The sequence below is a fragment of the Protopterus annectens genome, chromosome 9.part0, assembly GCF_019279795.1.
Source record: "Protopterus annectens isolate FY-2018-M chromosome 9.part0, PAN1.0, whole genome shotgun sequence".
Classification (NCBI taxonomy): domain Eukaryota; kingdom Metazoa; phylum Chordata; order Ceratodontiformes; family Protopteridae; genus Protopterus; species Protopterus annectens.
In genome coordinates, this window is record NC_056743.1 from 657,346,507 (window position 1) to 657,359,293 (window position 12,787).

Here is a 12,787-nt window from a genome sequence, read left to right on the forward strand (position 1 = left end):
CATTATGTCTTCCAGATATGCCGCGAACAAGGCTCCCAGCCTATACCCGCTTGGAGGATGTGGCCCTTATACCTTACCTCCAAGACAACTATGATGTCCTGTTTAGCCATGTGCCGCAGGATACACAGCAGCAGGATAACCTGTGGCAGGATCTTCGCAGGAGGGTTAATGATGTGGGTGGCCATAACGCACATACCAGTAGGTGTGCAGACACTGCATGGACCTGATCAGACGTGCGAAACAGCGTGTGAATGCAATCACCAGGGAACAAGGTGCAACAGGTGGTGGGCCACCAACCCAGCCCCCACTCACATGTACCAAGGAGCTACTGGCCAACCTGGGGACACCATCAGAACAGCATCCACAAGCCTTAGCTGACATCGTGGAGGTGGGTGTTTCTCAACCACCAAGCCTGGAGTTGCCTGGTAAGTCACTACTGCACATATATATACTATTATATCCCATATAGTTGCATGTGTCACTGTATAATATGTAATGTAACATCATATGCAAGGCATGTATACACACATGCTGCATACTATAGTATGCTACACATGTGCATACTCCATAGTATATCCTATTGTACTGGCAAATGTGATAACATGCACATTGCACCCTGTAGCTGTCATACAGGCATGGATAATGACCATACTGCTGTGTCACCCTTATATAGGTACCTCTGGTGTTCCACTAAGACAGCAGGCTGTTGCAGGTGAGACAGTTATAAGTATCAGGCATGTTAATGCACAGATCTATTCACCATGTGGCCAGTTAACACATGTACACATAATGTATGGTCCAGTCACAATATACAGGTCGCATCTGCAATCCATCACACTGGCTACCCATGTGCAATACTTACAAACTAATTGAAACACCGACATGAAACCTCAGAAACTGTCATTGCTAGATGTGTGGACAGCTGTGCATACAACGGTGAAGGTGTTGTTCAATGTAGGAACATGTACTACACATCAGAACTACACATGTGGGGTACACAAACAGTACTACACAGTGAGCTGGAGTATGGGCAGCCCGCAGGATTCACCATTGTGGATGATGCCCCTGCTATGAGTGTACACATTGTGATGTGCCATGTGACATGTCCATGACATATAGTGGGCTGGCTGCAACATTGTCTCACTATCCCATAAAACATACCCCACATACCAAACATACAATCCTTTGTCTGCATAACCCTGTGGACAGTGGAGTATATGACATCTATGGGTGTATGTTATATGGGACAACACAGACATGTGAGACAGATGGCCATCACAACCGTTTGGCCAACACATGTTCATACATGACCATGAGGGATGGCCAGAGGCATGTAGCAACACACAGTAGATGTGATGTGTTTGTGTGTACACCCTGTTGTACATTGGCTACACATGGTCCAACTATAGCCTTTGTTGAATGGTTATATTGCAGATGTGGAACACTGGACATCCTACAGGCCTGTGCACAGCTTGTGGAGGCGTAACATCAATCGACCACATAAGATGTGTTGAACATCATGACTGTGTCAAAGCATGACAGTAGTCACCTGTACAGCATCCACATACATACACAGACAACCACATCAGGCCACAGATACAGTACATTTCCCTTGCTGCTGTTGGACATCACTGTCAGCCGTGCACCTTGTGTGTGTGGTACACAAATGTCATGTGGGACATGGTGTATTGACAAGTCTGCCATGTGTGGACATGGTTGCCAGGCAGCTAAAATATGTTTGCAGATGTGCAGGGGTGTCATCCATATGGCCTTCGGTGACCTGTGTCACACATTCCACATCATCGTTTAGTGTGTATACACCTCAGAGACATGGGTCACAATCCACAGTATATATGTATTGTGTATGCACACAGTCATGGTTATGCACTGTGTCTGTAATTCACAGTGTATAGCAATAGAGACGCCTCATGATTCCATGCAATGGCACTGTGTCCGTACTTCACACTGTATAGCAATATAGATGCCTCATAACACCCTTAAATGGTCATGTGCATCTGCTGAATGTGGATTTTATCTGTAGGGCAGACAGACAACACTGCAATGTGACACCATTACCCCACTGTATATGTGACAGGACACCATTGTGCTAAACATGTATGCATGTCAATGCACATGTCAGCAGATTACATGTCATACTACATGTTAATGTCAAGGTCATATGCCACACATCAGCCATGTGTACTGTTAACCTGTGCTGGTCCACATGGTGTAACTCAGGGATGCATGCTTACTACCATGATTGTGTGAAATGCATGACTTCTGCTATGACACATGCAAGCTGTTGTGTGCAACCCAGGGATGTATGATAACTGCCACTATTATTGTCTGAGCTGCATGCCGTCTGCTGTATCACATGCATGTTGCATGCCTTCTGTAAAATCACATGCATGGTGTATGCCTGTGTGTGTGTGTGTGTGTGTGTGTGTGTGTGTGTGTGTGTGTGTGTGTGTGTGTGTGTGTGTGTGTGTCTGTATTGTAATGTAGAGTCTTTGATTGCCTTCACAGGTGATGTAGGTGCATTACCCTCCTGCGGTCCATCTGATGTTAGTGTCCCCACAGACTCTAGCAGTGATGATGAACGTATGCTTGAGGCACAGGCAGGGTTGTCAGGGGCTGAATCTGTGCCATTGGTTGCCATTCCATCTATATTCCCCTCATCCCCGCACACAGATCTCATGCCAACACATACCGCAACACCAGTGGCCATAGAGTAAGTACAGTTAGCATGTGGTAGCTTGGAACAGGAAAGTGTGGTGGCTACAGGAGGTGTGTATTCACACCATGGTGTCAGGCAAATGATTGGAGATGGGCCACACAGGCATGTGGCCAGTGCTGCTCATAGAAGGATCTCTGGCTGACATGCCCCTGCAGGACAGTGCGCAGCAGCTGGTGTCACCAGACGCATGTTTCAGGCTGTAATGGCGGCACAGGCATGTGTTGAACAGCAAAACAGAGAACAGCAGAGGTTTCAGAGGGCTGCTATCCGTTCTTTAAACGACAACATCTAGGCATTGGCAAATGCTCAACAGCAGATTGCTGAGGTTTTGGACAGATGATTGGGTGACATGGTTGGAATCCTTAACTGTGGCATGACAATCCGCGCGCGTGAGCTGTCTGTGCTGGAACATCTGGTAGGAGTGAGGCATAGGTCACGTGGACATAGGCCAGCTATGTCACCTGGTGCAGGTCTATGTGAACGAGCTACCTCACATGCCCGCTCCAATAGTGGAGGTAGCAGCAGCAGTGCAGCTGGTGCTGCGCTGTCCACACCAGGACACAGCAGGCCATGTGCACGTGGCCCTGGATGGTCCCAATGGGGACACGGTTCCAGTGGACATGTGTCATTGGACAGTACCCAATCTGCACCTCTGCCTGGTAGTGCCCATGCAACCCCTGGCAGGCACAGGTCACGTGGCCTTGGCTGGACACCATGAGCTGTAAAACTTGGTATGTACAGTCTGGAGCTGTCAATAATACCCCTGTGTAGGCCAGACACATGGCAGAACTGTGTGCACACATACACGCACACACCAGAAACATCTGTAGGGCACCGCAGCACTCACATGCAGAACAACCACACATGGCCAATTAGATCACAGGCCCTAACCCACACACATGATGTCATCCACTGGTGCAGCCTAGGCCCCTGGCAAACATTATCACCCTGTGCATATGATGATGCCTGTCCCGCATCCCTGTCATCCACACCATCGGTGCAGGGACATGCTCATATGGTCTGATGCACAGGGTGAACAGAATAGGGAGATAAGTGTAGATTACAGTTGTTGTGTACTGTTGACATGCAGCAGACATACCATGTAGTACAGGTTTAGAATGCATTGTTTTCTGTTCACAGTATGTGTCTTGGTAACAACAGTAACAGCATGTTGGTAATGATGTCCTGCTTCCCTCCTTCAGGTCTAATTGCATGTGCTGTTGAGTGCCAGTGTTTGCAGTTTCCCATGTGTAAATGTGGACTACTCACAGGTATGTATGGCAATACCAGCATGCTATTCATAGCTTCAACCTCACTGTTAGAAAGGCTTACATTCCAAAGATGTCTACACATCTACTGATCCAGGAGCATTGGGAGCTGTGTACTAAGCTACAGTGGCTAGAGATGTAACATCCATACCGGGTGACATCACAGGTACAGTTACATGGGGCGGGGAGTTTACATAACGGCCTAGCTGATGACAAGGGTAGAGGCCAGTTGATAGCTTGAGGCCTCACTGTGTAGCAGTAATACACATTCACATTACAGGATGAGGACACACAACTACACACACACACACACACACACACACACACACACACACACACACACACACACACACACACACACACACACACACACACACACACACACACACACACACACAAACTCACTTGACAGTGTTAAGGTAAGGACCCCTGCCTATGTGGTAATCACCATTACAGTACTGTGGACCCACATGATGCGACACAGAGAATACACATGTACAGGTAGTCAGTAATGCCTAAGATCGACGGCATCAACAGGGTAGTAGATTGCATCACCTGGAGGGGTTAAGCGTCCTATCTGTTCACTATGGTAACATACATCCTCACTCCATGGACCAGACAGCCATACATACACACACACACACACACACACACACACACACACACACACACACACACACACACACACACACAAACTCACTTGATAGTGTTAAGATGAGGACCCCTGCCTATGTGGTAATCACCATTACAGTACTGTGCACCCACATGATGCGACACAGAGAATACACATGTACAGGTAGTCAGTAATGCCTAAGATTGACGGCATCAATAGGGTAGTAGATTGCATCACCTGGAGGGGTTAGGGGTCCTATCTGTTCACTATGGTAACATACAGCCTCACTCCATGGACCAGACAGCCATACATACATACACACACACACACACACACACACACACACACACACACACACACACACACACACACACACACACTGTGGAGTCCACAATTGAATGCACCTATGTCATGCACATACAGATAGCTCACATGTGTGTGATACACACCCCACCCCTGCCTATGTCTTGCTTTCTACACTGCAGTATGTACAGATCTCTACAACAGTGTACAGGAGTGTGAGTAACAATTGGGATGTATTCCCCACCATACGTGGCATATATGGACACACAAGCAAACACACATAGCAGTACTGTGAATCAAACACCTGCTGTCTTAAGATACGTATGACAGACATGCAGCAGTATTGCTCACATTACAATGTGTACTGATGCTACCTTTGGCAATTGTGCTGATATATGCACACGGGAGGTCTTAAGTGTTACAGGTGTCAAGTGATTTACAGTCAGTGACACCCTGACCGCTGTGTAGGTTGTATGTCTTGCCCTTCAGTTAACAGAAACATAGCTTAGTGTTTGCACATGTTATGGTAGGATGGCTTGTGACACACCTGTGAGCTGTCTTCAGCAAACATCCATCTACAAAGATGGCCCACCACTTAGTTATGTCCACACATCCATCCATACCTGATGTACATCTTACCGTACTGTCAAAATATCACCATATACAGTTGGCAATGATGGGGCTGCATTGCAACTGCATGTTGTAGTAAGACACACATCACCTGCAAACATCAGTTACTGCACACGCATGGTAGCTGAACGCACACCACTACATGTACATATGTGTAGGTCCTACATTCCTGTCATTTAGCCATGTTTGTATGCATTGCAATTGGTGGACATGTGTGTTGACATACATGACACATGGACTGTTGTATGATATGATAGTTGTCATGGGTAACCAGTACAGAGGGAATGTTAACTCATTCAACATTGATATCACACCTTATGTACTGTTAGCATTCAACAGCCATGGCCCTACCTTCCATGTGCATGTGTGTAATTGCTGTAGTCACCTGTCTGCACGAAGGACAGCAACAGCTATGCTATGTACATATGCGCTGTGTGTGTGTGTGTGTGTGTGTGTGTGTGTGTGTGTGTGTGTGTGTGGCATGTACATATCCATGGCAGATACATGTATGTCATATCCAAACATGAGGGTGTTTACTGGTGTACAGCAACAGTCATCTGTTACTGCTGTATATGACCCAGGGCCCTTGTTATGTGTACAGCCGACCTGGTTAAGAACAGTGGTATCACTGCATTGCATAACACATGATGCAACTTTGTCAGTACATGGGTAGTCTGCACAGTTGATGTAGAGCTAGGTACAGTCCACTGGTCAATGGTCACATGGTGTTGTACTGATATATGTTCTACCACATGTATGGATGTGTGTTGCTGGTTCAAGGACATGGTGATGTCTGAGGGCTACATCCTAGAATGTGGCTTTTGACACTGTGATCTTCACCTGACACATCTGTGATGCCTTTTGAGGGTGTACTGGTTAGTACATGTGAGTGGCCTTCATGTACGTGGGGACACCACCACCTGGAGTGGTCCGTAACGGTGTTATGGCCCACATGTCTGTATCCGAGGAATACAGTGGTAGTGCTATTGTGCACAACTGAGCCTTCAGCCAGGTGTTCCTCACTGCACAGATGTCAGTATTCCCCATTGTTGGATCTACTTTGGGCAGCTGTGATTATGAACGCTACACATCTAGCACTGTTTAGCATACACATACAATGCAGTTGTCCTCTAGGTGTCAGGGTGTTAACCTGGTTTCAGGACATCCATCTATGAATGGCACTATATGGGCAAAGTAGCCACTCCTGGCAGGACATCACCACGGGTGGTATTAGTGTGCCAGGTTTAGATTGGTACAGCTAAGGTGATGGACAGCACCAGACGTTGTGTAGAAGACTGGTGTCAGATATATGTAGTGCAGCATTCCTGCTAACAATGACAACTATTGACACCAGAGTCCATTACAATGTGATGTTCACGTCTAACTGTAATAGCATGGCCACTGTGCCCTTCCGTGTTTAGAATCAGAGTGCATACAAAACAACCCTGTGCTACTAAGTGTGTGAGCATGCCCAGTATAACGTTGTGTAGATGGACACATAGTGCATTCCAAACGGCCGTGTGCTACTAAGTGTGTGAGCATGCCCAGTGACACCTTGTGTTGGTTATGTGCCTTTATGTGTATGGGCATGGCCATTGTAACCCTGTATAGCGATAGTAGTCATCCAGTCAACAGATGGCCATACCCCACTTCAGGAAGTATTCCTACTTTGAACACACTGGTTCACAGGTATGTACATCGTATCTGCCAGCATCCATGTCGACGTCCGCATTCCTAGAAGGTCATATTGACAGTCTTTAAAGGTGTAGTGTCTGTGGCATGGCTCATATCTATGTAGTATTATAATAGTGGGCCGTAGATAGGAAGTTATCCTGATCACACCCCTGGCGTGTGTTTGTCTCTGTCTGCCTGGGGACAGAAATATGCTTTTAGACTGCTCACACTCCATACAATCCGTATCGCCGTCTTTTCCATTGCTGATGATGTCACCCATCTAGAAGTACACCTCTGGGAGTACTGTGTCCCAGTAATCTCAGTAGCGCGTTCTGTAAATGCATAATGCTGTAGTGGAATAAGGTAGTTAGGTCTGTGTTCTAATCCCAGCCATGCCAAGTGTGTGTGTGTGTGTGTGTGTGTGTGTGTGTGTGTGTGTGTGTGTGTGTGTCTCTGTCTGCTTGGGGACAGAAATATGCTTTTAGATTGCTCACACTCCATACTATCCCTATCACCATCTTTTCCATTGCTGATGATGTCACCTACCTAGAAGTATGCCTCTGGGAGTGCTGTGTCCCAGTAATTTCAGTAGCGCATTCTGTAACTGCATAATGCTATAGTGTGACAAGGTAGTTAGGTCTGTGTTCTAATCCCAGCCATGCCAAGTGTGTGTGTGTCTTCATCTGCCTGGGGATAGAATAATGCTTTTAGACTGCTCACACTCCATACAATCCCTATTGCCGACTTTTCCATTGCTGATGATGTCACCCACCTAGAAGAACATCTCTGGGAGTGTTGTGTCCCAGTAATCTTGGTAGTACGTTCTGTAACTGTGTCATGCTGTAGCGTGGTAGAATAAACAGGTAGGTGTTTTATTCCAAGACATGACAGGTGTGTGTATTTGGCAGTCACATCCTATGTGTTAGTGTCTGTGTTTTGTTGTTTTCCTATATAGTGTCCATAAATGTCACAATCGGCCAAGAGACTGGGTTGGCAAGACATACACATACATTCGGCAATAGGTCTGGTGAGTAATGTCAGCAGCCTTAATTTTACCCTTAATACAGTCTGAACCCATGTGACACACAGAAACACACTTGCCTTGATATTAACACCAGTACATAATGCAGGAGGCGCATGTGGTTTCCTTTTCATTCTTGTCTAATGCTTTGGTGTCACGTGGTCTGCTGTTGAGATATATATTCTATATCTATGTATGTGTGTGTATATGTATATCTGTGTGTGTGTGTGTGTGTGTGTGTGTGTGTGTGTGTGTGTGTGTATATATATATATATATATATATATATATATATATATATATATATATATATATATATATATATATATATATATATATATATATATATATATATATATATATATATATATATGTATATGTGGACATTAGCACACATAAATCTACATGATGGAATACATGTCCTATACTGTTGAATGCCTGTGCTGGATGATCTGTACATGATAACCTCAGATGCATGTATATCTGTCATGGCTTAGTGGTAAAGCACAACGTTTGTGGTGTGCAGGGTCCCGGGTTTGAGCTGTGCAGACACCGGACGTTTTGTTGCTGGGAAGAACAAGGGACATCGAATATGGTGATAGTAAGGTGCTTTTAACCAGCTGTATGCAGATCTGCACAACAGTAAGCAGTGGTTATTTTTGGGGAGGCTCAGTATGGGTCATGTAACTATGCATTAGAAGACAATACTATGCAAATGAGGTGGGAAATAGTGAATCCTGTTTATCCCCAGGGTGTGATGCAGATGCCAAGAGTGTATGTGTATAGGTAGCCGGGTGCAGGACTCGAATATAGGTGAAAGCATGGGGGGGGGTCAGGCATACTGTACGTACATTGGAGCCCTGTGTCTTGGGATTGCTCCTGCCTTAGCACGCCTAAGCTACGTGTGTGTTTATAATGCCTAGTGTAATTGGGAGGGACAACAGCAGTAGGAGAGTAGTCAAGGTGAACAAGTTGGGAAAACAGGTGTTAATTATCACAATCAGCAGATTACAGGCCCAGCCTGTCCCAGAACACTACGATAAAGTGAGCAAGCACCATACCCTCGGGTTTTTCCACACTCTACACCACCGGTGTATATATGCGGGGAAATTTTACAAAACAATCCAACAAAATGAGAAGGGCTGCAGCAGGCAACATAGACCAACATGTGCAGGAGACTGAGGGTGGTGAGGATGTGAATATGTCTCCTCACTGAGGGTTGTTCGGCAGCAGAGGACAGTACAGACCCAGGGTAACCTACCAGGGGCTACATGAGCTGGAGATAGTGGAGTGCTATGGGGTGGACAGAGACCTCCTACAGCAGATTGTTGAGCTGTGCCGGTCACACCTGACACATTGAACAGACCGAGGGAAACCCATCCCAGTCGATACCAAGGTATGTGTAGGCCTAGCTATACTAGCCACAGGTACCTCCCAAAGCACAACTGGGGATATCATGGGGATCTCACAGGCATCTGCATCCAGAGTATTCCATCAGTCCCTGGATGCCATGTCACCACATGCCAGTGAGCACGTACATTTCCTCAACACACGTGAGGTGTTGACCAGCAATATGTGTCTCTTCCACCAAATGGCAGACTACCCTGGGGTAGTGGGTGCTATAGCCTGCACGCACATATGCATCAAAGCACCACCTGGTGAGCAGGGTAGGGCTTACATTAAATGCAGGGGCATCCCCTCCATCAACTGCCAGGTCGTATGCGATGCCCAGGGCATTATACTGAATGTGTGTGCTGGCTGCCTTGGAAGCTATGACGATTCCGATATATGGCATCTGACACAGCTGTACCACAGCTTTGCCAATATGGACATCCCCTACGGTCACCTAGTGGGGGATGCTAGGTACACACTGGAGCCGTCGCTGATGACATCCATCAGAAATGCACACACACCTGAACAACTATGCCATAATGCGGCACACGCACAGGCAAGACATATAATTGAGCATGTGTTTGGGATGCTCAGGTCATGGTTCCTGTGTCTGGACACATCCAGTGGAGCCTTGGAGTATTCATCAGCTACACGCATCCAGACTGTTATGGTATGTGCTATGCTACACAATATGATCCTGCGGAAACAGCTGCAGCAGGAACAGCATGGGGCAGGGCCACACAGCCCCCCACCAATGCCAAGGCCTGTACAGGCACAGAGTGACTCGGAGGAGGAACTATTTGAGCCAGACCCAGTAGGTGGAAGGAGACATGCCCAGTATGACCTGGCCTTGGCAAAGAGGCAACGCATAGCATATGCACTGACACAGTAGGTACCAAGGGAATGTCACCCTCTCTGACTTGCACAGACAGTAAAAGGGATGCCAAACATGACACTACCTGTGCTCAGCCATGTATAGGAAGTGCACTGTGTGCATTCGACATAGGCAGCCCTCCAGCACCATCCTCAGGTCTGGCACACCCTCAAGGTAAGTCAATCAACCTACCAATTGGCAGTTGTATTAGAATGTGTTGTTACCTGTAGCTATGGTATGGATGTGAGCATGCAAAGGAATTTGGTGGCCGAATGTTAAGGCAGCAGACAGTAGACATCCATAGTGGCATCATGACATCTGTAGCACATACAGGGGTCACCATTGTAGCCAGTAGTACACAGGGTGTCCTAACCCACTGCGGGTAATGGGCTGAGCATCATGTGTGTCTATACAGCCCACACAATTCTCAACCAGCTGGACAGATGTAGACCAACACAGACAAATGCTGTACAATTACCTCTGAATATGCCCAATGGATGACCCCCCCCCCCCCCCACAGACACACAGAGACAGACTACAGCAGGCCAGGCAGTTGGATGTAGGTTGTGAAGGCTAGGACGTCTGAAACTAATATGTTGGTAATTAAAGATAAGATCTGGACTACACTGGTATGCCTCTAGCCAGCACAATAGGTAGGTCTACACACTGAAATGGAGTACCTGACATACCAGTACAGTAATCGCAAAAGTGTACAAGTGTCAGCTGTGCCCCCCTTCCAACGTACACATGTAACAGTCAGGTGCGCCCCCCCCCCCCCGGTGCTGTGTAGGAATGTGGATACAGTCGGATGTCCTCCCATGCTGTGCAGAAATGTATCAACAATCAATGACACATGACCGATGGATACCCTGTAGACACAGCATGCCACCTGTCAGTGTACAACGCAGAGGTCGGCACCACAGTACTGACTACTTGGACATGTAACACATGCAATACAGTTGACCATACTGGGCATGCTCAAACACATAAAGGTATGACGGCAATGTCAGTCGACAACATGCAGAACGGTTATACTGGGCATGCTCACACACGTAAACAGAAGATGGCCAGGTCTGCAAACACCAGTGGTCCGGACATATCTGCCGGTACATTGCTATACTGTTGGGTGACTGTGCTGTATGGTATGTGTGTGGTACTGTCTATTGTCTGTATATTTGCCATGGTGTATTGGTAATTCACATTAGCTATGTGCGCAGGGTGTTGCTACCAACACTTGCAAAGGACGGTTATTTGTTTGTGGCCAGAACAAGGCCATTGGATACGGAGTGAGTAAGGCACATTGCAGCAGTTGGGAGCGGTTGTGCATGGGTTTGCGTGGTGTTAAGTACTGCTGACCTGTGGTTACAGCTTCTTACACTTGTTTAGGCTCCACATTTCTTTAACAGTGCAATACTCGCATACTGGTAGCCACCCGCTCACTCCCTCACTTGCACATGCACCGACATTGGTGCTTGCATTTTATCACTCACGCTGGGTGGGCGAGATCCCTTGTGATGCCTATTACATCGGACTACATGACCACAGTATCGGGTATGGCTGACCATTAGGCGAAGGCACGGCGTTTGACTGTACAGAATTAGTGGCCTGTCCAGTGAGTTAATCATATTATATGCGTGTTCCTCATTCAATCTGCTCCCATCTGGCTGATACATGGGAACCGATACTCTGCAATGCAGACAAGTAAATGTGTTTTGGGAACCACATCCATCTGCCGGGTCATGCTACCGCATACCTATTGTAGGTTTGCCACCTTTTAAACTGGCCACGGTGAGACTTTAGGATTAACACCTGTCCCACTTTGCGTGGGACAGTCCCTCCTTAGGCGTATGTGTCATGCGAAAATAATCTAGACATAGCAAATGTCTTGATTACAGGACAATATTATATTCTACATTTCTCTAATAGTTGCATGTAACAGTTATTGTATATATGACAGTTCTATATGTTATGTGAAGTAGCATAAGCAACTTGACTGCTGCTAGACTAAGCTTTGATTTGTGCTAATATGTATAGTTCTGTACTATGCACGGCTGTAGGTATGTTCTCACCTGGTACGTCTGACATTTCTATGGAGCAGGTACCACTTTGGCCATTTGGAAAGGTGGCAGCCCTATAAGACCTATATGTAGAGATGTCAGATTTGGCAAGGCAACACATACCTACAGCCAGTAGAAAATAGACTACTTCACCGGTTTGCATAAGTAAAGGTTATTCTTGTAGCATTATAGTTGCTAATACTGTTTCCTATAACATCTA